Below are 24313 nucleotides of genomic sequence, written 5' to 3'. Positions count from 1 at the left end.
CAGAGCACAGGCCAAGGCCCAATCAAACTCTAGGCCAGGGAGCGGGGAACCTTTTTTGGGTCAGGGACCACTGACCCACAGAAAAATCAGTCGGGAGGCCTCACGCAAGTGAGAAGCAAACAAACCAACTAACCCTCTCTGATGTGGCTCCCAACTGAGGAGGAGAAAGACACTCCCCGAATTCCCCTCACACACCAGAGCCTAGGCCCAGCCTAGTAGATTTTATGCATGGGGGAGGAGAGCTAGAGCACCAGTGCAGGCTCCTCAGTGCTGCAGTGGAGGCCCTGAGCCTCAGGGAATGGATCCAGCAAACTGGGGGCAACATCCAGCCCCTGGGCCTGAGGCCCCCCACCCCTGCCCTAGGCTCATCAACACAGGAGGAGACCTTATGGAATGGTTGATTTGGGAGGAGACTGTCAATTAAGAGTCAAGCAATTTGACTTTGAAGCAAAGGAGGGAAGGCTGGAATAAAACCTTGGCCAGGGGCTGGAGCATCTGGACGGCATCTCTGAGGCAAAGTCTAGACTGCAGGATTCATTCGGAAGAAGCTTTTTTCAGAAGAGATCTTGCAAAAAAACTTCTTCCGAAAGAGCACGTCCACACTGCCAAAGTGCATCAAAAAAGTGATCTGCTTTTTCGAAAGATAGCATCCACACTGAATGGGTGCTCTCTCTCATTTAATCTGTGATAACTATGGATGGAGTGGCCACCAGGGCACCTCTGCTTTTTCCTCTTTCCTCTTCTTCTGAAAGAACTCCCTCTTCCCCATCCACACACACCTTTCTCTGAAAGAGCTCTTTCGCAAAAAGGCTTCTTCCTCGTAGAATGAGGATTACCAATGTTGGGGAAAAAAACCCTCTGTTCTTTCAATTTGTTTGTGGAAGAACGCAATTGCAGTGTGAACGTTCCTCAAATTTTGTCAGAAAAATGGCCATTTTTCCGACAAAACTCTGTAGTGTCGACGTACCCTAGGGAAAACCCTGGTATCTGAAGTCACTCAAAGTTTCTAGTTAAAGTTAAAAGAAGTCATGTTAGCAGTGGGCTTCCCCGTCCCACCTGTGCCTGCTGAGCAGTATTTCAAGCCTCCTCGCGTTGTGTTTTTTATTTAATTTTCCAGCGAACACACTCTTTTATCATCCGGAACCATGAAAGTAAATTAAGGAGAAATGGTTTTCTTTCAATTAGGCTCACAGTTGCTTTGAGTAACTGCCTATAATTCTATTTAATGAAAAAAAATAAAATCATTATTCCACTTCTCCCAGTGCCCTGTGACAAGCGCACAGACGGGCCCCATTAGCGGGTACCGTAGATTTATTTAATTAGAAAAATATTTTGTTTTCTTCAAGTCTTAAAAAAGAAAAGAAAAAAAACCCTCCAGGCACAAAATTAATCAAATCTGTTACCTAGTGCTTAATAACATAAACTACAGGCATCTATCAATCCATAGGTTTGTTTTTTCCACTATTTTTAGTATTTACACGCTAGGACAATGAACTGGCTGTTGTCTTAAATGTTCTGTTTCTTTTATGCTGCCCCAATCCATGCCCCAGACAAGGCGAGGGCTGAGTCATGTGTCCAGGATGTGTCCCTGGAAGAGGACTACGTTCAGGATAATATCTGGCGGCAAAGAGAGAGTCACCTTGAAGGATTCAGGTCGAGCTCTTATTTCAAACCCCCACAAAGATATGACAATTAGGTACCTAGTTCACAGTTATTCTGTGCTCCCCCATTTGCAGTAGCTGCCTGCCGTTTCTCATCTCACTCCTAAAATGTAAGCTTTTGGGGGCAAGTACTTCTTTGGACTATGTCTAGAACAGTGGGATGGAGTCTGTAAGCATGGTCGCAACAGAGGGGAAGGAAGAAAAGCATGTGGTTGGGCCCAGGAAGGAAAGAAAAGAAAAATGTTGATTTTTTTTCTTCTCTTTAGTCTCCTTTTTCCTTTGACTGCTGGGGAAAGGCACATGGTGGGGGAGGGAGCAGTTCTAACAGCTGCTCACTGCTCCAAAAAGCGACATATTAAGAGTCAGCCATGTTGCAACTAGTGACCAGCAGAAAGAAGTGGTGTAAGCAGCCATGCAGGGCATGAGGGGAGGGGTTTAATACAAGCCTCATCACCACAGCACACTCCTGCCTCTAGAAACAAGCAGGGCACATCAACGTTCCATAGTTCGTCAGAGCAGGAGCATTGGTGAACAACCCTGAAGGCAGTGACGGCCTAGTTGAGTTTATCATGAGTGTGTTTGCACAGAGGCCGACTCTCTGGTGGAGTTGGGGTGAAGCAAGTGAGTAGCCAGGGCAACTAAACTAGAATTTTTATTCAATCTGTCTTCCAAAGGGCCAATCCATCATCCAGTGAAATCAAGGAGAGCCCAAAGCACCCCCACCATCTCGTTTTTCTCCTTTTTAGGACCCCTTCCTCTAGCTCCCTCTGGTGTTCTTCTGGATGCATTGCATATATTCACACTGCTGGTACAGTGGCACTGAATGGAGGATTTAAGGGGCCAGTCCCACAAACTCTTACTGCTTTATTTAGCATAGAGCTTCTTGAAACCAAGTGGTTCCAGGAGCAGGTCCAGAATTGGTTGAGGAAATGTATTGCTTTGGGAATCTCCATACCAGCCAGCAGGGTGACACGGGGGCTGTGTCTAGACTGGCCAGTTTTTCTGGAAAATCAGCCGCTTTTCCGGAAAAACTTGCCAGCTGTCTACACTGGCCGCTTGAATTTCCGCAAAAGCACTGACTTCCTACTGTAAGAAATCAATACTTTTTGCGGAAATACTATGCTGCTCCCGTTTGGGCAAAAGTACCTTTTGCGCAAAAGGGCCAGTGTAGACAGCTGAGATTTGTTTTCCGCAAAAAAGCCCTGATCACAAAAATGGCGATCAGGGATTTTTTGCGCAAAAGCGCGTCTAAATTGGCATGGACGCTTTTCCGCAAAAGCGCATCATTATAACGTGAACTCCGCGCCAATCTAGACACTCTTTTCCAAAAATGTTTTTAACAGAAAAATTTTCCGTTAAAAGCATTTCCAGAAAATCATGCCAGTCTAGACGTAGCCACGGTGTTTATGAGCTACACCAACCAAGGGCTAGGGCCCCATTGTGTAAGCACTGCACATGTTCAAGGCAAAGACTGCTCCAAAAACAAGGACAATATCAGAAAAAGACACACACAAAAAGCAGCAAGGGAAAACAAGTTACATTTCTCCTCACAAAAGACCGAGGCTGAGTGACTCATCAAGATGGCCACCAGTAAAATGCTAACAGTAAGAAAGAAAATGCCAGGATGGATCCTATAGCAACTCTGCCTCAGACTTTGTGGTAGGTTTCAGAGGGGTTCTCTCCTGGCATTTTCAGGTTACTTTGAAACAACCGCCTGAGCACCTTTATCTATCTTCATACCTCTCTGCCTCCCTTAGTTTTTTCAGTTCAGCCACCCTGGTCTCCAAAGCCTGTACATGGTCCCTGAGGGCCAGGAGCTCCATTCACCCAAGGGTTATTTTATGTGCTTAAGCATGAAAGCCTTGAAGAAGGGGAAGTTTAAATGAGGATGAACCTGTGAGCTGTCATTCCATGGCTTTAAATTAAAATATAGAGACTAGCCCTAGGTGGGGTAACAAAGGAAGCCCTCAGCAGCGCTGTTTGACTGCGTGGGCTGATAAAGAGCAGGTGGGGTGTGGCTGCACAGGATGCTCTATGGGCACCAGATGTTGGTCTGCAGTGCACTGCACCTTGCAAAGAAGCCTACAGACTGAGAAATAAAACCCCAAACTAGAACCTTGGCTAGTGTAAACCAGAAAAGCTCCCTGGGCTCGCATGTTGTTCTGAGAGGAGCTGCTCTGATTTGCCCCAGCTGAGGGTCAGTCTCTATCAATGTGTCCATTCTGTCTGGCATGTTGCAGGGAAGTCTCCATTTCTCAGAATTTAGCTGAGTCTTTATCTAGCAATGATACATTACAAAATGCAAATGCACCTCAGCAGGACATGGGCCTGACTGAGGACTTTGGGCATTACCCTCACATGAGGGCGCAATGAGAATATTTTTATTTAGTGATCATAAAAGATGCCTGTTTGTGAGCACCAGAAGCTAATGTCATCTGGACGTTAACAGATAAGGTGCCTCACAGGCAGCAGCAACACACCCTCTCCTCCCTGATACTATGGCCCAGCTTTACCGTACAGACATTAGCCATAGAGTTGACCAACCCCATTCGGATCTTGACTTAGGGAGGTAACATGATACAGATGACTGAGCTGCAAGCTAGGAGTCTGGGGAACCTAGGGGTGTGTCTAGACTACATGCCTCCTCGACGGAGGCATGTAGATTAGCCAGATCGGCAGAGGGAAATGAAGCCGCGATTAAAATAATCGCGGCTTCATTTAAATTTAAGTGGCTGCCCCGCTCTGCCGATCAGCTGTTTGTCGGCAGATCGGGGCAGTCTGGACGCGCCGCGCCGACAAAGAAGCCTTTCTTGATCGGCACAGGTATGCCTCGTGAAACCAGGAGATAGCATTTACACTCAGGCCTATGTGTTCTATTAATGGGAATAAGACGCTTCTCCTGAGTATTGTCGTCTGAGATGTTCTGCATTGATCATCATAATTTACATGGTCTTTGAAGATGGCAAAATACTGGCTGCATTTCAAGGTCCTAATTAGAGAGGTACTAGCTCACATCGCATAAGTTCTTCTAAAACCCTTCCCCAAATTCAGAACCACAACTTTTGCAGGGGGCAAAAAATTCTGTTAACCCTTTTGTCACCTGTTATTTTTCCATTTTTGCACCCCCCCCTAGTTAGCACTAGAAGCTGGTATCACAATAACAGAATCGCTTCTCATATTTCCCAACTGGTTGGAAGCCGAAAAAAATCGCAAAAAGGCCTGATCATTTGAAATTCTCTCCAACACGGCTCTGTGCATAAGCCTGTGGCTCGAGCTCATTGAGATATGCTTCCATGAAGAAGCCAAGCACCTGTGTGAGCTGAATTTGATCGGAGAAATTTCTGAGAGTCGCCATCACCATGACCCCTGTGAAACCAAACTAAAAGAGGGCTCCGAGGGCAGGCCAGCAATCCCCCCACAATACAGATGTAGAAGCGGACACAAAATAATTTCAAAGTCTGAAAAGAATTGGAGTCTCGGGTTTCCATGACAACCCCTCCGTTCTGACCATCACATGTAAGGCCTCGCAACCCACCATTTAGTGCAAATTCTGTGAGCAAAACACCCAAGTCCCAGAAGGTAACAGCTTTCTGCTTTTGTGCTGGCTCCAGCTTAGCTACACAAAGGAAAGATTCAGGATTTCCAAAGGAGACTACCTGTATACACACAAACAGTGCATTGGCACCCTCTACTGGTAATGGTTTAGAATGACCGAAGGCTGAAATTCAGAATACCCCATACTACGATCCAGGCTCCAAAAGAACAGACAATCACATTACCCACAATGTTTTAGAGCTTGTTAGAGTTAATTTTATAAATTCAGATATTTCTTTTCACACACACCACAAAACTAGGGTGTGTGAACTGGCATCTACCTTCTCCACCAGGAATTTATTCTCCACTTACCATGGATTTACAGTGTATCTATACTATACTCTCAGGATAGTATCAAAACACCTTTTTACTGATATATGCAATCCCTGTATCTTTATATCAGGAGTACAATCACATAATCCAACCCATTGGAAACTAATTTGTTCTCAAAATTAGTATATTCAGTAGGCAAATTACAATGTGAGCGTCTAGTGATATTATCCATTAGTTTAATATGGCTTAAACTATTTATCTCGTCGCTACTTCTGCAAATGTTCCATTTGACGTGTATTTTCCAGCCACAGCAAGCAGAAACTAAGCTATCCCTAAGCTTGGTGTTCTGGGTGCCTATAGAGACTTTTTTTCAGTAGCAAAAGTCACACTTGGAACTGGTGAGAAAGACTTTAGCCTAGAATCCAGCATTCCATTCTGCAGCCGAGAACAAGTTGTGATTCCGAAGGGATTTATACCATATAATAGAAAGTGCAAATGAAGCTGCTCTAAAGGATGGGATCAGAAACCTCTCTCTAACTAGCTCCACAACTCCTCCAGCTAGTTGCTGCTCAGTCAGTAGCAACTCATGGCCAAAACTTTAGTGAAGGCACTGTGACCTCTCAGCTGCACATGTTAAAAGAGGGCACACAGGGCCAGCTTTAAGATTTATGGGGCCCAATGTGACAATTAAACGGGTGCTCCTGTTCCCCATGGCATCTGGGAGGATGACAGCTTTTTAGAGATGTGATTGTTAATCTTCAGCAACACATCAATAAAATATTTTTTAAATAAATTTTGAACTAAGGTCCTGTGGACTCACACAGTAAATTCAGAAACTGACAGTATAGTTTGAAACTCGCAAATGCCTGTGAAATGGCTTCATTACTTGAATGGCTCTTTCACAGGTTTAATGTTCTGCTAATAGCTCTGGCAGGCTGTCAGTTTTAAATTAACTAGATCCTCCCTAGAGAAAGTAGAGTCAGGGTATGTCTACACTACCCCGCTAGTTCGAACTAGTGGGGTAATGTAGGCATACCGCACTTGCAAATGAAGCCCGGGATTTGAATTTCCCCGGCTTCATTTGCATAAGCGGGGCTCCACCATTTTTAAAACCCCACTCGTTCGAACCCTGTGCCGCGCGGCTACACGGGGCACGAACTAGGTAGTTCGAACTAGACTTCCTAGTTCAAACTACTGTTACTCCTCATTTCACGAGGAGTAACGGTAGTTCGAACTAGGAAGCCTAGTTCGAACTACCTAGTTCGTGCCCTGTGTAGCCGCGCGGCACAGGGTTCGAACGAGTGGGGTTTTAAAAATGGCGGAGCCCCGCTTATGCAAATGAAGCCGGGGAAATTCAAATCCCGGGCTTCATTTGCAAGTGCAGTATGCCTACATTACCCTCCTAGTTCGAACTAGGAGGGTAGTGTAGACATACCCTCAGGGAACAGGGCTAGGAGGAGGCAGGTGGGTGGTGCCCCACACAGCTGCATATACTGTGTATGGGTAAGGTCGGTTCTGAGAGCATTTGGCAAAGTTTTCTGCAGTGACTATCCACCTCTTCATCTAAATGCGGGTGCCTCCCAAAAACTCTGTTGCTGCTGCTGTGCCTGCAGAAGCCCTGCCTGGAATATGCACCCTGTCACCCGGAACACTGTGGGCAGCTGGAACCTTCATCCGGAAGGTAGCAGCATGACCCTGGGAACAGCTGTGAACGGTGCACAGAAGCAGAGGAAGGTGATTTATCTTCATGTTTTCTGAGCATGGCATTTCCTCCAAATGCCCCAGGTGGCGAGACTGCGGCGAAATGTGGTTCAATATGCAGTCGGCCAACAGGGTCAAAATGGAGTAACACCAGGGGTGCATTTGAGCCCGTGCTGCCGTGTAACACATTACCTTTAATAACATTTGCCATTTCCAAGGACCGAGTCAGTCGATTCCTCTGGCATTCAAGCGAGCAAAGTTCTTGCATTTGGCTGAAGCCTGCAGTAAAATGAACTTTGTGGGACTTGGCCACAGGCCTTAATGCACTGTGGCCCTTGTCAGACACCAAACCACCCAGGCTAACATCACGGTTCCTCTGCAGCCAAATGCTTTTACGACATTGCAAACAAATATCTCCGTCACCCCTTCATCCCATTAGTTAATTTGATCAAGAAACAAACCCTCTTGGCAAATTAACATGGAAAAAAGTCTCCCAGGGCAACCGTTTATCCATTACATAAGCAACAGGGAGCGTTCCCATCTGGAGATCGTTACCTAGCAAGAAGGTGACTGCAGGCATAAAGCCCCACAGAGAAGCCTCATCTAGTCTTCATCAGACTATTGAGGTAGGTCTTAAGAGTGTATTCATTCAATTATAAGGTCCATTCCAGGTTTTACATGAGATCCACAGCCTGCAAGGAAAGGGTAGCTTAGGTGTTTTAGGTAGTTCTATACAGATGCCCCACTGGAGTAAAATGGAGTATAGTTTCCCTGAGGTTCAATGTCCTGATCAAAAGAATGTATCCTCCTGGTCAGAAGCCCACTTAAAGATAATGAAGAAGAAACAATGGAAGAAGACCTCCCAGCAAGGTAACAATGCCCAGAAGGGACCAGAGAAGTATTGGCAAAGGTCACCACCTCAAGAACAGAAACAAACAAAACAAGCAGCACGTGAATCCCTGGGAGGAAGTGTGACCGTGGCCATGAATTACACGTTCCGCTTATCACCATCACCCCCGTGCCACACAGGCAGGGGGGTATGTCCAAGACACATACGCACACGTGGGTTTGCTCACACATGTCATACGAGAGAGACTGGTTCAGACCAGGTCTAGCAACAGCCCACAAAAGGTAACAGGCTCAGGGTTCCGGGGCCAGTGATTCTCCTTTAGCTCAGATTGTAGGGACCTTGATTTTTCAAGGTGAAACTTCCATGTTTTGTCCCTGCAGAGTATGTGGCTAGAGCATGTAACACACAGATGGGCCCGGAGTTGTTATACTGGGGTAGGGAACCCTGGGTTGCCTGGATCTGGCCCCCGAGGCTCAGGGCTCCCCCCGGTATTGGGGAGCCCAGGCCAGCACTCCAGCTCCCTGCTGCCTCCAACTGATTTCTCTACCCATGTGTTATACTTTGCAGCAGGCAAAGCTTTTAGCCACAACTGCAAGATATTCATGCAGGAAACATCTCCTGTCTGAATCCCCTGATTCCCATGTCATTCCTACCAAGGAGGATCAGTTCTCCAGCTATGAGCCAGGGCCACCCTGGCAGGCATGCTACGCTCAAAGTTCCCACTGAGTCTGGCCAATGTGTGTGTGGGGTGGGGGTAACCAAAGCTCAGTAAAATGTCCAACACAAAAGATCTTTCTCCCACCTCGGGCTAGTGAGGCTCCATCTTCAGACCTGCCCTGGGCTCAACAGCCCCTTTCATCAGACACATACACCCCTTCTTCAGGCCATGGAGAGGAGTCCACACTTTTACCCTCAGCTCTCGCTCAAAGACCTTCTATACAGCTGTTAGGGCTGCTCCTTCAGCCACTCTGCTCTTTGCCTGGGCCACGTCCTAATCTCCAAGCCCTCTGGTTCCTAGCTCTCAGGCTTCTCACAAGAACATAGGAACAGCCAGACTGAGTAAGACCAAAGGTCCATCTAACACAGTGGCCTATCTGCTGACTGTGACCAATGCCAGGTACCCCAGAGGGAGTGAACAGAGCAGGGAATCATCAAGTGATCCCTCTCCTATCATCCATTTTCAGCCCCCAACAGAGGCTAGGGACACCATACCTGCCCATTCTGGCTAATAAGTATTGATGGACCTAACTGCCATGAATGTATCTAGTTCTTTTTTAAACCCAGTTGAAGTCCTGGACTTCACAACAGCCTCTGGCAGGGAGTTCCACAGGTTGACTGTACACTGTGTGAAGAAAAATGTCCTTTGTTTGTTTTAAACCTGCTGCCTATTTAATTTCATTTGGTGATCTCTAGTACTTACATTATGCCAGCAAGTAAATCACTTATCCATATTCACTTTCACCACCCCTCTCATGATTAGATACGCCTCCATCCTATCCCCCCTTAGTCTTCTCTTTTCTAAGCTGAAGAGTCCCAGTCTTTTTAATCTCTCCATACATCTCCCTAGCTCCTCCCAACTCCTTCCTTCCCTGGAAAACCAGCCTTGTGAGAAGTTTAATTCCCTCCCTATAGTCTTCTTCAGCTTTCCTTTCTAGATAGAAGAAAGGCCTTAACTCCTCTCTTGCAGCTGTAGCTTTTATTGCTTTTTTGTGAAGCAAGCCCACCTGGGTCTAGTAACAAACTACACCTGGCACATGCAGGTGCAGCAAGATGGGCTACTTTGGCTCTTAGTAGCTTGTTATCCCTTTTTTCACCTGTGTTGGGTCAACGCCTCATCACATACACAGAAAAGAACCTCCAGCTACACACCTGAAAATGCCCCTGCCTTAGTCTGAGGGAGCATGTGGCACTAGTAGTGTGATCAGACTGGGTTAATTATTGCTCCTTCATGTTAAATCCCTCCCCGTTGTAAGAACAATAATAATTATAGCAACTAGAGCTAGCTGAAATGTTTTTGTTGAATGTTTTGTGTGTGAGAGCTGGAAAATGGCCAGAAAATATTTGTTTCTTTCCAAAATTTCCCTTTTTGGGAAGGGAGGAGAGAAAAAAACCCTGAAAAAATCAAAAGATTTGGGATTGCAACTTTTAATGAAAACACTAGACAATGTCTGCAAATCATATTTTCAAAAAATGCAAACTGGTTGTATATTTCTTTCAAAAATGTTCATAGAAAAGTCCTTCCCCAACCAGATCTAATTCTGCATTTCTTTTTTCAGATATGGAAACTGAGGCAGAGTTTCTAGCACTAGGACACACCGCATGTTAGAGGCAGAGAAAGAAGAAGAAATCAGAAGTTTCTGGATAACAATCCCAAAGCTGGCTCTTTCAAAATCAGTCGCTTTCAGGGAGGAAAAAGAGTCTCACAGCTTTCCTTCAAATAAACACATTTTCTTTGTTATGAAAGAGTCTAACTAGCTACTTGGTGATATTTGCCTTCTGGCTTCTATTTGGTCTCTAACTTCACTGGATAAGAACCTCAAGGAGGCATTTTTTACCTCTGTTTTCAGAAGAGACTCATGAGTGGAAGAGCTTTAATTACTAGGTGCTCAACTTGAGAGCCTGCAAAAAGTCCTGAGCTGCAGAGAGTGACTGCTCAGTACTTTCTGAAAATCTTGGCCCCTTTGAAGGGCAGAAAATGATTTTGGAAAATCCTGGCCCACGTGGCGGTGGGGACGGGACAATAGACTTGCTGGGTCCCTGGGAAAAGTGGGGGAGGAGGGGGAGAGAATGGTTCTGCACTCCTGAAAGGAGCAGAGCCTCAGGCAGAAGGGGCAGGCTGGGGCAGCCAGCTCTCAGCACCACCCAGAGCCTGCCATGTCAGCTCCCCAAGCACCCCAAGCAGCCCTCAGAACAGCCCAAAGCGCGGTACACCAGGCTGTCCTGTGGCCCTCAGCACCACCCCTAGTGCGCCACACCGCCCTGCCACCCATCAGCCCTCAGAGCCAGCTGTAGCCTACCCCCCTCTCACACACACACCAACTCAGGCAGCTCTCAGAACCGCCCAAAGCACAGCATGCTGAGTCCCTTCTACAGCCCTCAGCACCATCCAGAGCTGCCTTCACCCCCCCCCAGCCCAGCCCTTAGTGTACTGCCCCACCCCCACCTGCCCAGGGAGCTCTTAGTGCCAGCTGTAGCATACCGCTACCCCCACCACCACCTCCAAAATAGCCCAGGAAGCTCTCAGAGCCCCCTACAACTTGCTACCCTCCCACCCCACCCTCAGAGTCAGCCATAGCACAGCACTCTTCAGTAGTGGTGGCAGCAGCCGAAAGCCCTGGGCTCTTTTGAATTACTGGGCCCCAGGGCAACTGCCCCCTTTGTCGCCCACCCCCCGCCCGTCAGCAGGCCCACTCATGCTTCAGTAGTTGCGTCTTATCCCAGAAGCTGCATACCTGAGAGGGAAAGCGCGGCCCTTTTGGGCAGAACCCTTCTGCCCAGCTGTGAGGTGCATGTTCAGAAGTCCTCTCCATCGTCCTGGGTGGGTTGGGTAGCACGCACTAGTACATCCAGGCCGAATGCACCAGCTAAGCTGTTGAGTTGATGAGGATTTTCCATGTGCAACCCTAGCCTCGACTGGACTATGCAGGCCATGCACACACATTAGGCTACAGCAGCAATCTGCAGTGCTGCCATATGTGCGGACAGTAAGGGTGCATCTACACAGCAGTATTATTTCGGAATGACATCTGTTACTCTGAAAAAACTAAATGAGCGTCTACAGAGCTAGCCCGTTATTTCAAAATTATTTTGGTGTTTGTAAACCTCATTCCACGAGGAATAACGCCTCTTCTGAAATAGTAGGAGTGTGGACGCTTCACTGCTGCTATTTCAAAATAGCTCCTCCCCAGCACCATTCAAAGCCATTACTCCCCAGTGCTTCCTGGGGCTCTTAATTGAGGTAGCCCATCCACATTAGGGGAGCCTGCCTTGGACTGATTTCCAGGCTTCCCTGTAGTGTAGATGCGCAGATCTCGAGAAGTGATTATTCCCCTTTATTCTGCTCTGGTGAGGCCACATCTGCAGTATTGTGTCCAGTTCCGGGCTCCCCACTATAGAAAGGATGTGGACACACTGGAGAGGGTCCAATGGAGGGCAACCAAAATGAATAGGGGGCTGGAGCACAGGACCTGTTAGGAGAGGCTGAGGGATTTGGGTTTGTTTAGTCTGCAGAAGAGAAGAGTGAGGGGGGATATGAGAGCAGCCTTCAACTTCCTGAAGGGAGGTTCCAAAGAGGATGGAGAGAGGCTGTTCTCAGTGGTGACGGATGGCAGAACAAGGAGAATGGTCTCAAGTTGCAGTGGGGGAGGTCTAGGTTGGATATTAGGAAAAACTATTTCACTAGGAGGGTGGTGAAGCACTGGAATGGGTTCCCTAGGGAGGTGGTGGAATCTCCATCCCTGGAGGTTTTTAAGTCTCAGCTTGACAAAGCCCTGGCTAGGTTGATTTAGTTGGGATTGGTCCTGCATTGGGCAGGGGGCAGGACTGGATGACCTCCTGAGGTCTCTTCCAGCTCTATGATTCTATCATTTTGAAATAAGCTATTTTGGAGTATTTCTTCCAGAATCGCTTATTCTGAAATAATCGTGTAGTGTAGATGTAGCTTAAGAGTCCTTAGGGAGATTACCCCAGTAGGAACCTATAGCTCTTTGTGGGGCACCTAGGGACCTGAGATACATGCAACTAAACTAGCCTAAGCTGTAGCTGGCTCATCAATCTCCACACATTGCCCCTCCACCAGGAGAGGGGGCAGAAATGGGTGTGGACTACGCAGACATACCCAATGTATCTAACAGGATGCTGACCGGACCAGGCAGTGTGCAGAGTTCAACAGTGCGCCAACCAAACAACAGCAAAAAGGACCAATGACAACACAGGTAACTGACAACTATCACCAAGACCCAAAGTCTCATGGATCTATGGCCTGTCATCAAAAAGTGCCAGACTTCACCCCAGACTACTTATGGTTGCAAAGGAGCTACAGGTTGAACCTCTCTGGTCCAGAACTCTCTGGTCTGGCAATGTCCATAGTCCAGAATGATTTTCGTTAGCTGAATGTCCACTTATCCTGGGCGTGGGAAAGTTTCCTGCAGTCCCATAAAGTTTGTTCTCAGCCACCAGTCCTGGCTCTCAGTGTTCTGTGCTGTTATTTAGCTCTCATTGAACCCTAAATGTCTTCTCAGAGCTCAGTAAGCAGTGGAAGAGTTGGTGATGCTGCTAGACGATATTGACCTCCCGTGGTCCAGAAAATTCTCTGGTTCAGCACTGGTCAGGTCCCAAAGGTGCCGGACTAGAGAGGTTCCACCTGTATTTGTTTTCTAACATGGAGAAGGAAGCCAAACTCCTCCTTAGATGCTGAGAAAGCCCTCTGCAGACACAATCCCTGCTTATAAAAGGAAGCATGAAGGCCCAAGATGCGGGCATGTGTCTGTGTGTGTCATCCAGGCTCTCCCAGTGCTAAGCATGGCGCTGTGCCCAGAACCGACGCGGGAAAAACAGTCTCATCTGACTTCATTAATCTAACTCTTGCTCGTGTATCAAAGTGTGGCGCATTTTCTTGTAAAAATGATTAAGCTGCTAATTAAGCTGTTTATTAACTTGTTTCCCCAGTTGCTAATGATAATTAACATGCAAATTAGCTGAGGGAGGAGAGGCACAGGGGTCCTCAGTTCATTACCAAGTTAATTACTGTTTGCATACTTAAACATTACAGTTATAAATGGTGGCATTTAATGTAATGGGCAAGATGATAATTATACCAACGACATTTTGAAAAGTCATTTCGCTGTGTGTTATTTTTCTGGGTGATTAATGTTTCCATGCTTGATTGATAAACTTAGCTCAAACCAATATAGAATGGGAACATCGTGTAACCAAATAAGTGACCCCTAACAGTCACCTGCTTTTCTATCCCCTTTTGGTTATAAACTTGCAGGGTGGGGAAAAAGAGAGAGAAAAATGCATGGAAAATCAATATAGAAGTGAACAGAGTAAAATGGGTTGATTAAGCTTCTCACAGTCTGTTCCTGCAACACTCAGATGAGTGAGTGCCTTGTATTCAAAAAAGAGTACCCACAGTTTGGGACTGTAAACAGGAGCATTATTTATGTTGGCAATAGTGCCTAGAGCCAGACCTGAGTTCAGGGTGCCCTTGCACATGCATGTGCATGTGCACACATAAGAACGGCCATACTGGGTTAGACCAATGGTCCATCCTGCCCGGTATCCTGCCTGCTGACAGTGGTCAATACCAGATACTCCAGAGGGAGAGAACACAAGAGGTAATCCTCACGTGATCCCTCCCCTGTCACCCACCTCCAGAGAAATAGAGTCTAGGGACACCGTTCCTACCAATTCTGGCTAATAGCCATTGATGGACCTAATCTCCATGAATCTATCTAACTCTTTTTGAACCCTGTTAAAGTCCTGGCCTTCACCACATCTTCTGGCAAGGAGTTCCACAGGTTGACTGTGCGCTGAGTGAGGGAAAAAATGCAGTCGCACACACAGTCTCTCTCAGACACACACACACACACACACACACACAAAGAGTGCCCCCAGAGAGCTTACTATCCAAGTAAAGAAGACAGGTGAAGGATGGTAGATATGAACATTTATTCTCCCCATTTTGCAGATAGGGAAATGGAGGCCTGGAAAAGTGAACTGCCTTGCTCAAAGCCACACAAGAAGCTTGTGGCAGATCCCGGAATTAGACCCAACCCTTCCAAGTCTATTCACGGTGCCTGAACCATAGGACAAAACCTTCCTTCCACTGACTCCCATTGGCGTCATAGTCACTTTGCAGTTCTGAAAATCAGGCCCAACCTAGGGCACAAGATTTCTGAGGTTCAGTGCTGTGTATTTCTCAGTCAGTGCATGGAAATGTCCTGGGAATGGTCAGACCATGAGATTTCAAACAGGAATTTCTACACATGTGGGTTTTGGAGAGGCAGGGATGGGAAGAAAGGAATAGGCAGCCATGACTGGGGAGGCGCCAGGCTCATCTAAAATGCTCCTTATGCTTCCTGGAAGTATCAAGTGAGTCACATCACACTGCAGGACAACCCAAGCATCCACACTCTGGGTCACGTTTTACTCGAAAGAGACAAAAAACAGCCCTGACTGAATAGAGGGTTAATAGAACGGTCCGGTCCACAGGGGCAAGTGGGCCCAAAGACTTATGCTCAGTTTGCTCTTCTCCCTTCTTTGCTCTTGGAACACAGTGGGGTTAAAGATGATCACTGATGACTGCTAAACCTTGCCAGGACACCCAGGAACTGAAATGTGGGCCCTTCCCAGCTAGTCAGTAACACATGCCACTGCAGCAAATCAGCATGACTGTAGCTTAACCGTTGTTACGCGAGTCTATGAAGACATTGGGACCCAACTCAGGGGCCTTCTTCCAAAATCAAACCCCACCCTGTACACACCCTCCATGAGAAGAATGTTCCCACTAACTGGCTGGTAGCTCTGCTTCATCCTTGTTAGCAGTGGGAGGCAAAGAGCTAATTAATTTATATGACTGAGTCCCACAGCTGTATCACAAACAATAACTGCACCAGCAAAGAATTTTTGCTGGATCTCGGGACTTGTGTGGTTGTTGTTTTAATTTCCATAATATTAGTAAAAGGGATAGTCAATAACCTTCTTGTGATCTTCTTCAAATGCTCTTCTCCAGGACTCCCTTTAATCCTTTCCTTGGATCATATACATTGTGGCTACGTCTAGACTGGCATGATTTTCCGCAAATGCTTTTAACGGAAAAGTTTTCCGTTAAAAGCATTTTCGGAACAGAGCGTCTAGATTGGCATGGACGCATTTCCGCAAAAGCACTTTTTGCGGAAAAGCGTCCGTGGCCAATCTAGACGCACTTTTCCGCAAAAAAGCCCCGATCGCCATTTTCGCGGTCGGGGCTTTTTTGCGGAAAACAAATCTCAGCTGTCTACACGGGCCCTTTTGTGCAAAAGTTTTGCACAAAAGGGACTTTTGCCCGAACGGGAGCAGCATAGTATTTCCGCAAAAAGCACTGATTTCTTACAGTAGGAAGTCAATGCTTTTGCAAAAATTCAAACAGCCAGTGTAGACAGCTGGCAAATTTTTCTGGAAAAGCAGCTGATTTTCCGGAAAAACTGGCCAGTCTAGACACAGCCTGTGATTATAAGCAAGCTAAAGATGGGGAGGGCTGGGCAGTTGCATAAGAAAACAGTGTTCTGCTCTCCTACTCCTTCTTCCCTCTCCCCCTTAAAAACATTAAAAATATGTTTATTAAGGGAAGTACGAGGAGAGCAAAGATAGATAAATAGATCAATTGATAGATACTCTGTGAATATGTGTGTGTGTGTGTGTGCACGTGCATATTTTTTTAAGTACTGAGTCATTTATGATTAAATATGCACCAGGAACACGAGTGCTAGGCAAAAACAGGTGGTGGGAGCAGATCACTTTGAATGGAATAAGGTATCTCATCAAGATCACTCCTAGGGTTTTTTTCTGAACTGTACACAGCACAAAAAGTTTTAAAACATTGCAGAGAAATTGGGGCTTAGTAATGAAATAAGACATCTCCTTTTTGAAACAGCATTCACCAGGGACCTCAAAGCACTTCACAGACATTGATTAGATCACCCTGAAATGCCCCTGGCTTGTATTGTTCATCCTTTCGGTTTGATGCATACCTCAGAGCACTGGGGTAAGGCAGTTTTCCCAACAGCACCCAGCTGGAAGTAAAAAATAGTGTGGCTCGAGACAAGGAGTTTCTATTCCACAGGAAATTCTGAAATTTCAACGTTTGGTTTTGGGCTGCAATGAAATATCGAGTTTAGATTTTTTTTCCCCCCAATAGAGCATTTTTATTTCAGCCAAATACCATTTTCTGACAGGAAAAGGTTTTATTCCACATTTTTGGCCAGCCCTGCCTGACAAGAATGCAGCTCCAGAGTCTTCTGCTGTGACAGCACTTGCAGTGGGGGCTCAGAGAAGATGTTCAAGATGCAGATTTCCTTCACAAGAAAGGAGTTGCCCAGCTCAGTTCTATATACAAGTTCCCCAGAATCTACTTGTCAGGGTAGGCAGTGAGCACAGAACTGAATACACTTAGGCCAGGTCTAGACTTACTGGTGAGTCAATGTTCCAGAGGCTAATCTTATGGCGCTTGATTTAGCAGGTCTAGTAAGGACTCACTAAATCGAACACAGAGTGTCGCCTTCAGCACCAGTACTCCTACTCCTCGGGAGGAGTAAGGGAAGTTGACAGGAACATTTGCTCCCATCAGACTCCCACTGTGGGGAAGGTGGAGAAACTCAAATCCAGGTATGTCAACTCCAGCTATGCAATTAACATAGCTGGAGTTGAGTATCATAATTCAGACTAACCCCCCAGTGTAGACCTGGCCTCAGGGATGAAATTTCATCATGTGGCTTCAAAGCTGATGACACCCAGCAGAGCCTCTTGACTTCCGTGTCATGAACACTCAGTCTCCTAGCATCTATTATTCAATAGAGGCCAGTCCCTTCTCTCCTTGCACCAGAGTCACTCTGTTGTCCTCAAGCTGCGTATAGGTGTAGCTAAGATCAAGATTTATCCCCTTAACTCTGAGCGACACAACTGATCATCTCAGTGTAACGGGTCACAAGCCATTTTGGGGATGTTTGCTTTTTCTCATTTTAGCTCATTGCAGCTAGGTTACATAGCCTCTTGCACCAACCAAATCCTGTCTGTCCTTAGACTGTGTACCCTTTATGCCTTCTGCAAACAATTTCAAGCTACCCTGATTTTCAAGTTAGCTAAATCATATGTGTTTAAGTTCAGCCTTTCCACCTGAGTTCATTCCTTAGCACACACCATTGATTTTTCTTGCCGATACATAAGGGACACTATAATGGAGTAGACTGGGCCCAAAGACCCCCTGCTGGAAACCTCAGAGCTTTGCCATACCCATCTTAGGAAAGGAGCAGTGGAGAGGTCCTCCAAGCAGGCTAGAGTGTCTGCATTGGAAATGGCCAATCAGGGCCAAGCAGGACTTGATAAAGAGAGCTGTATAATAGTGTAGTAGTTAGTTCAAGATACAGCCCACCAAACCTTTTGATCTGGACCACAGCCCATCCCTGCAGCACAGAGCAGTGCTGCTCAAAGTGCCTGGCTGCTCCCTGTGACTCTCTGCTGCAGTGGGCTGGGAGGCTTCACATGCTGCCCCCACTCCCAGCAAAATCTCTCAGCTCCTATGGGAAGGGGGTCATAATTTCCCAACTTCTGTCCCAGATCCTGCACCCTCTCCATAGAAAAGTGTGGCTCTTAATTACTTACCAAAATCTTGGAGTGCCCCCTGTCCCCCATTAAAAATGATTGCCCACTCCTGAGTTAGTTGCTGCTTGGAGCTGGAGGAGAAAGGACTGTAGAACTGGCTGGCTACCTGAAAGGGTAGCAGTGCCAATGACAGCTCAGTGTGGACAGGGACCAGGGGAGCAAAATGCTCCTGGTTGGCTGCTAGGACTTGGTAGAGACTAAGCCTGGGAAGGGCTACAGGAAGATAGGTTCTCCAGGGAGGAATTCCTGGGGGTATAGCCCCGTACCAGGGCTGGATTACCTAAAGACCAAAGCCCAGGGCGTACTAGAGAGAGAGACCACTAGAGATGTACTGAGAGCGGCCATGGGGAACTGTACGCCCCAGAAGGGGTCTGTTCTGGTTAACATGCACACAGCGTGTGACCCAGCCGGAGGGCTGTGGCACTAAAATCCTGCCTAGGAACCACCAAAAGGGGTCACCACAACTAAAGAACAAAGACATGCCCAGCTAGAGAGGGGCACCCATTGCTGAACACTCACAGAAGAAGCCACGTTCAGTTACCGAGGGTCTAGATCACCCCTAAAAGTGGTTTCAGGATACCTTAAAGTCAGTGGAATTCTTTCCCCCATCCTCAATGGGCTGAGGACTACTCCCTAGAAACACATCCCCTCACTCCCTCTGTCCCTTCCCCCTCTCTCTGGTGCATGTATTTAGTGCGGCTCCATATTGCTCCCAGCCTCCATCTGAGCGTCAGAAAACTTCTGAAGATCCACCTAGTCATTCCAACACTGCGTGTGTCACTGTCACCCTCTAGTGGTCACACCCACAACCTCTAACAGCTAGTGGAGAGTCTCAATTTGCTGAAGGAGAAGGAGCCTGTATTTCTGGTCCCAAAGGCCATGGGCTTTTATTACCCCTCCGACCTACGTCTGGAGCATGTGGATTTATTTCTCTGTCTAAAATAGTCGTTATGCATTTCTATGGTTCCTGCTGTCATGTTTTGCCTTGCCTTTGGCTAGTAACCTCAAGTCAGGGTCTTATTATAGGTAACCCCCTGCTTTTCCAGCACTGCAGAAGCTCAGAAAACAAACACAACAATCCTAATAATAACTTCTTCTTAACACCCTGCCTGTATCTTTTTGGAGACAGGTAATTCCACCCACAAGCTGGCCTCTTTGCAAGGGCCTGCAAGCCATCTGTACTCCCTGTCTGCTCCCATCCCCTTTAAAAATTAATCACCTGGCTGCAACACCAGGGGAAGCTATTGTATTGTATTTAATATTTAACTAGTGTTTGGGAAAACAGTCTTCTCGCTCTTTCTCTATGTTGGTTTGAGCATTTGCATCACAGTAATTCTTTACCCTCCTGGAGAAACAGCACGATCCTGTGTCTTGAATACAGGCCTGGGAGCCAAGACCCCTGAGGTCTATTTCTGCCCTTTACTCCGTATATCAAGCAGAGCAAGTTGCTGCTTCATTTCTTTGTGCCTCTGTTATTCCCTCCTACCAGTCTTGTCCACTTAGGCCAGGGCTACACTAACAGGGAAGGTCAAATTAAGATACACAATTCCAGTGACCTTAATTACATAGCTGGAGTTGACGTCCCTTAATTCAAGTTTCCGCGCTGTCTTCACAATGGGAGATTGATGGGAGCAAACACTCCCATTGGCTTCCTTACTCCTTGCAAGGAGCAAGAGCACCAGTGCCAACAGGGGCACCCTCTGAGTTTGATTTAGTGGCTCTTTACTAGACCTGCTAAATCTAACTCCGGAAGATCGAATGCAACAGCGTCGATCTTTCACGTAGTGAAGACATGGCCTTAGATTGTTGAACTGTCTTTTGTGATGTGCGTGTACAGCACCCATTGGTTCCCTCATCTTATCTGGTGCTAATAAATGAACAACTTTGTTTTTCTCTGTGAGCTTTATATCCCCAGGTCAAGATGCCCAGACTAGTAATAAGAAACCTCCCTCTCTTGCACAGCTAAGCCAAACTACGGGTAATGATTTTTGAACCATGGACCACAATCCACAAACAACCCCGGCCTCATTTTGTTCTTTCCCACAAGCTGAGCTCAAACCACAGCAGAGACTGGATAAAGCCCAAGTGTTTGATCAACTTGGCCCTTGCTAATGTGATTTCTATTGCAGAACTGTTTCTTTTTATGCCTTCCGGTCTTTCCTAACAATATCACCTATGGCCTGATGTGACAGCAACACTAAATTATTTTTGATGGCTCATTACGATAATTACAGTGAAAGTAATCAAAGGAAGTAATGGGCAATCTCTTAATAAACTGTCAAAAAATCTATATTAATCATGAAGATTTTTTCCCTTCTGAATGTCAAAGAATACAGATAAAGGGAATATTGGACCTCAGGCCTAGCCTGGTTTAAAGGAGCGCTGTCAGGTAAGCTGCATTCAGAAAAATATTCCTCACCTGTGACTAATAATGTCAACAATCCATTGTGCACCACTGAATCCTTTTTTCTCCCTTTCTACATTTCACTAGTTTGGACAGTGAAAACCAAATGGTCATGGTCAGTTTCATTTTCTATTTACATGTCAGGTTTCCTTCCTGGCTGCCCAGCCACATAATGCACACGGTGATTGCCATCTAAGCCACAAAGGGAATCGTTATTCTTAAAAGAAAACCATATTTTTAAAAAACAATTGTTTTCAGTTCATCTGAGACCAAAGCTTGCTGTTCCCCTCTCCATTGTTCACCGGGCAGACCCCACCCTTGGCAGCAATGAGCATTTTGCCTGAGTAATGACAGGGGCTGGCATCTTCCTAGGAGCCCAAGAAAGTTAGGCAGTAGACTCCCCACGGGATTTGACTGGCCCCCATTGACAGAGCGCCTGGCGACACGGAGCCGAAAGGGGCTGTATCCACACAAAGTATTGTGTCACGACACGTCCTCCTCCACAGCACCACGAGCTGCTCACGAGATGCCCGGCCCACATCACAGAGCTCCGCAAAGCCCTGGTGTGTGAATTCAGCCCCCCCCCCCCTTCCTCCTTGCTTCACCCGGCTCCAGATGGGGGGCAGCCAAGTGACAACGACAGGCCTCTCCTGTGACATTGGAGCACTTTGCTTAGGGGGACCAGCAGCCGGGGGAGCTGCCCCAGCCCATCTGCAATGTCCAGCTGAGAGGAGCAGAGAGTTACGACAACGAGGTATTAATCTTTCTCAGCAACAGAAAGTTGGTTCAATAAAACCTCACCTCACCCCACTTGTCTTCTAATCACCTCACCCCACTTGTCTTCTAATATCACCTCACCCCACTTGTCTTCTAATATCCAGGGATTGACACGGCTGCAACTGCAGTATACGAGACTAGTAGGACAGAGAGCTAGCTCAAATCAGAAGGTTAGATGGGACCACCAGGGTCACCAGATAGATAGAGAAGTGTGTTATTGCATGGAGACACAGATAGATAGATAGATAGATAGATAGATAGATAGATAGATAGATAGATAGATAGATAGATAGATAGATAGATAGATAGATAGATAGATAGATAGATAGATAGATAGATAGATAGATAGAGGGGGAGTGTGGGGATAGATAGATAGATAGATAGATAGATAGATAGATAGATAGATAGATAGATAGATAGATAGATAGATAGATAGATAGATAGAGGGGGAGTGTGGGGATAGATAGATAGATAGATAGATAGATAGATAGATAGATAGATAGATAGATAGATAGATAGATAGATAGATAGATAGATAGATGGGGAGTGTGGGGATAGATAGATAGATAGATAGATAGATAGATAGATAGATAGATAGATAGATAGATAGATAGATAGATAGATAGATGGGGAGTGTGGGGATAGATAGATAGATAGATAGATAGATAGATAGATAGATAGATAGATAGATAGATAGAGGGGGAGTGTGGGGATAGATAGATAGATAGATAGATAGATAGATAGATAGATAGATAGATAGATAGATAGATAGATAGATAGATAGATCTGGCTATTCAGGCAGTGCCCAGCCAGGGACTGCGCACCTGCCCTGTGCATCCAACCCCTGCCTGCGGGGAGAGAAGCCTGTGTTAGTGTTTACCGTCTCCTGGGCAACAGGGCATGTGGAAGGATGAACCTAGCCAGCCAGCTCTCACCCCACCCCTCCCAGCGGCAGCCGCCTCTCCAGAGCACAGCAGCAGGGGACTCTCCAAGATCACCCTGCACCTCCGCCCCAGTGAGCGTGTCCACACGTGAGTTCCCAGGCCCTCCTTGTGTCCATCTCCCTCCCCCCGGCCCTTTGTTCCTTCCCCTCTTCTGTGCCCTGGCCTGGGGGTGGGGCACTCCGGGTTTGGTCCCTGTCGGGAGGCGTGCACGTGAGCCCCATCTCCTCCGGTCCCAAAGCTGGGAAGAATCCATGCACCCTCGGCCCAGCCTCAGGCTCCCCATTCCAGAAACACAGTCAGGCTGGAAATTGCCTCCTCCCCTTCCCCACCTCACCCAGCACCCAGAAGAGCAACAATGACTGATTTCTGGTGTGTGTTGGGGCAGGAGACAAAAGGCAGGCAAAGCTGCAGGGCGGGGGAGAGTTTGTTTCTTTCCCAGTGTCCAGCTGTCAGAAGGAGCCTGATGGAGCAGGGGGTTGAGAAGGGAGGGGAATCAGGCAGAGGGAGGGGAGGAGCACGGCTCAGAGTAGAGTCGGACACAGCAAACTCCTGAATCAGGAAAGGGCATTTGGAAACGCATCCCTCAGGTTATAATTAGTGTTTGGGGCCCTTGGTGGAGATCAGCAGCAGCCCACTGCGCACACAAAACACAAAGACGGCTCCTGCCCCCAAAGAGTTGGCATGCTAGGCATCCACTTTATTACCCTTGTTTAAAAAACAAAAACAATCTGCACACAGTCAGTTTGGAGGATGCAGCAAATGTTTGGGGTGAACCAGGACTAAAAGGGCCCCAGCTACAGGGCCACAAACAGGATCTTCACTTGGCCCAAAGCTTGCTCCATGATAATGCTCTTGATGGCCAGGGAAGGCTCACTCGGAGAGGTGCTTTGTAGCCTCTGTTCTCAGGGGAGCCAGGGAGGAACGATAGCTCACTGAGAGCTGGTGATTCCGAAACAGGACTTGCTGCGGCATGCTGTGCTGCTCGGGTGAGACGGGAAGCTGGTGGCCTGAAGGCTTGTGCTCTGTGCACGGTGCCGTTGCAAGAGACAGGACACTCTGGCGCTCGTGCGGAATGCTCACTGGGTAACGGCACGTTGCTTTTCCCAGATCCTCCTGCACAGCCGACATTCATCTTACGAATCTTCACAGGCTGACCTCACCCTCTCCTCTAGCTCTGGCTCTGGCTGAATCTCAGGCACCATCTGGGCCCTGAGACTTTGTTTCTACCCTCAAAATGCATCCTTTCCCTTCCTCACCGAATTCCTCCTCTTTCCTGGTTTTCACTGTGTCCTCCGTTTAATAAAAGTCTGCCGCTCTGCTGCGCGCCGCAGCTCAGAACAAAGCCCAAAATAACCAGAGACTGGTAGAAGTTTGCCAGGTCTCAGGGTGGCTGAAAACAGTCGGGGCCGGGCCTGTTTTTCCTGCAGTGAGATTGGGAGTGAAGGTCAATACCAAAGCCAGACACTGCATTTCCCAAGTTCGTGGGCTGTTCTCTCCCCTTTTGAGAGCATTCCTCTTGTTTTGTCTCCTTAGGAAATATATGTTATGTTATGTTATGTTATGTTATGTTACCTTACATTACCTTACGTTACGTTACATTACATTACGATACATACGATACGATATATAATATAATATAATATAATATAATATAATATAATATAATATAATATAATATAATATAATATAATATAATGCCACCATGGAGATCACTGAATGAAGAAGGAATCATTAGACAGGTGTGTGGGAG

The 24313-nt window shown here is 46.9% G+C and overlaps 1 protein-coding gene across 1 annotated transcript in view; it reads left to right on the top strand.

The window, feature by feature from the left end:
• Positions 1 to 22538: 22538 nt before the first annotated feature.
• The window catches only part of TTC34 (tetratricopeptide repeat domain 34), a 66003-nt gene continuing 64228 nt past the window's right edge, over positions 22539 to 24313 (top strand). Inside the window, exon 1 of the mRNA XM_025185467.2 lies at positions 22539 to 22650. The gene's annotated coding sequence lies outside the window, so the exon portion shown is untranslated. The remainder of the gene's footprint in view (positions 22651 to 24313) is intronic.

This window comes from Pelodiscus sinensis, chromosome 23, assembly GCF_049634645.1.
Source record: "Pelodiscus sinensis isolate JC-2024 chromosome 23, ASM4963464v1, whole genome shotgun sequence".
Taxonomy (NCBI): domain Eukaryota; kingdom Metazoa; phylum Chordata; order Testudines; family Trionychidae; genus Pelodiscus; species Pelodiscus sinensis.
Note: the sequence above shows the minus strand (reverse complement) of the source record. Positions and strands in the feature narration are given on the sequence as shown.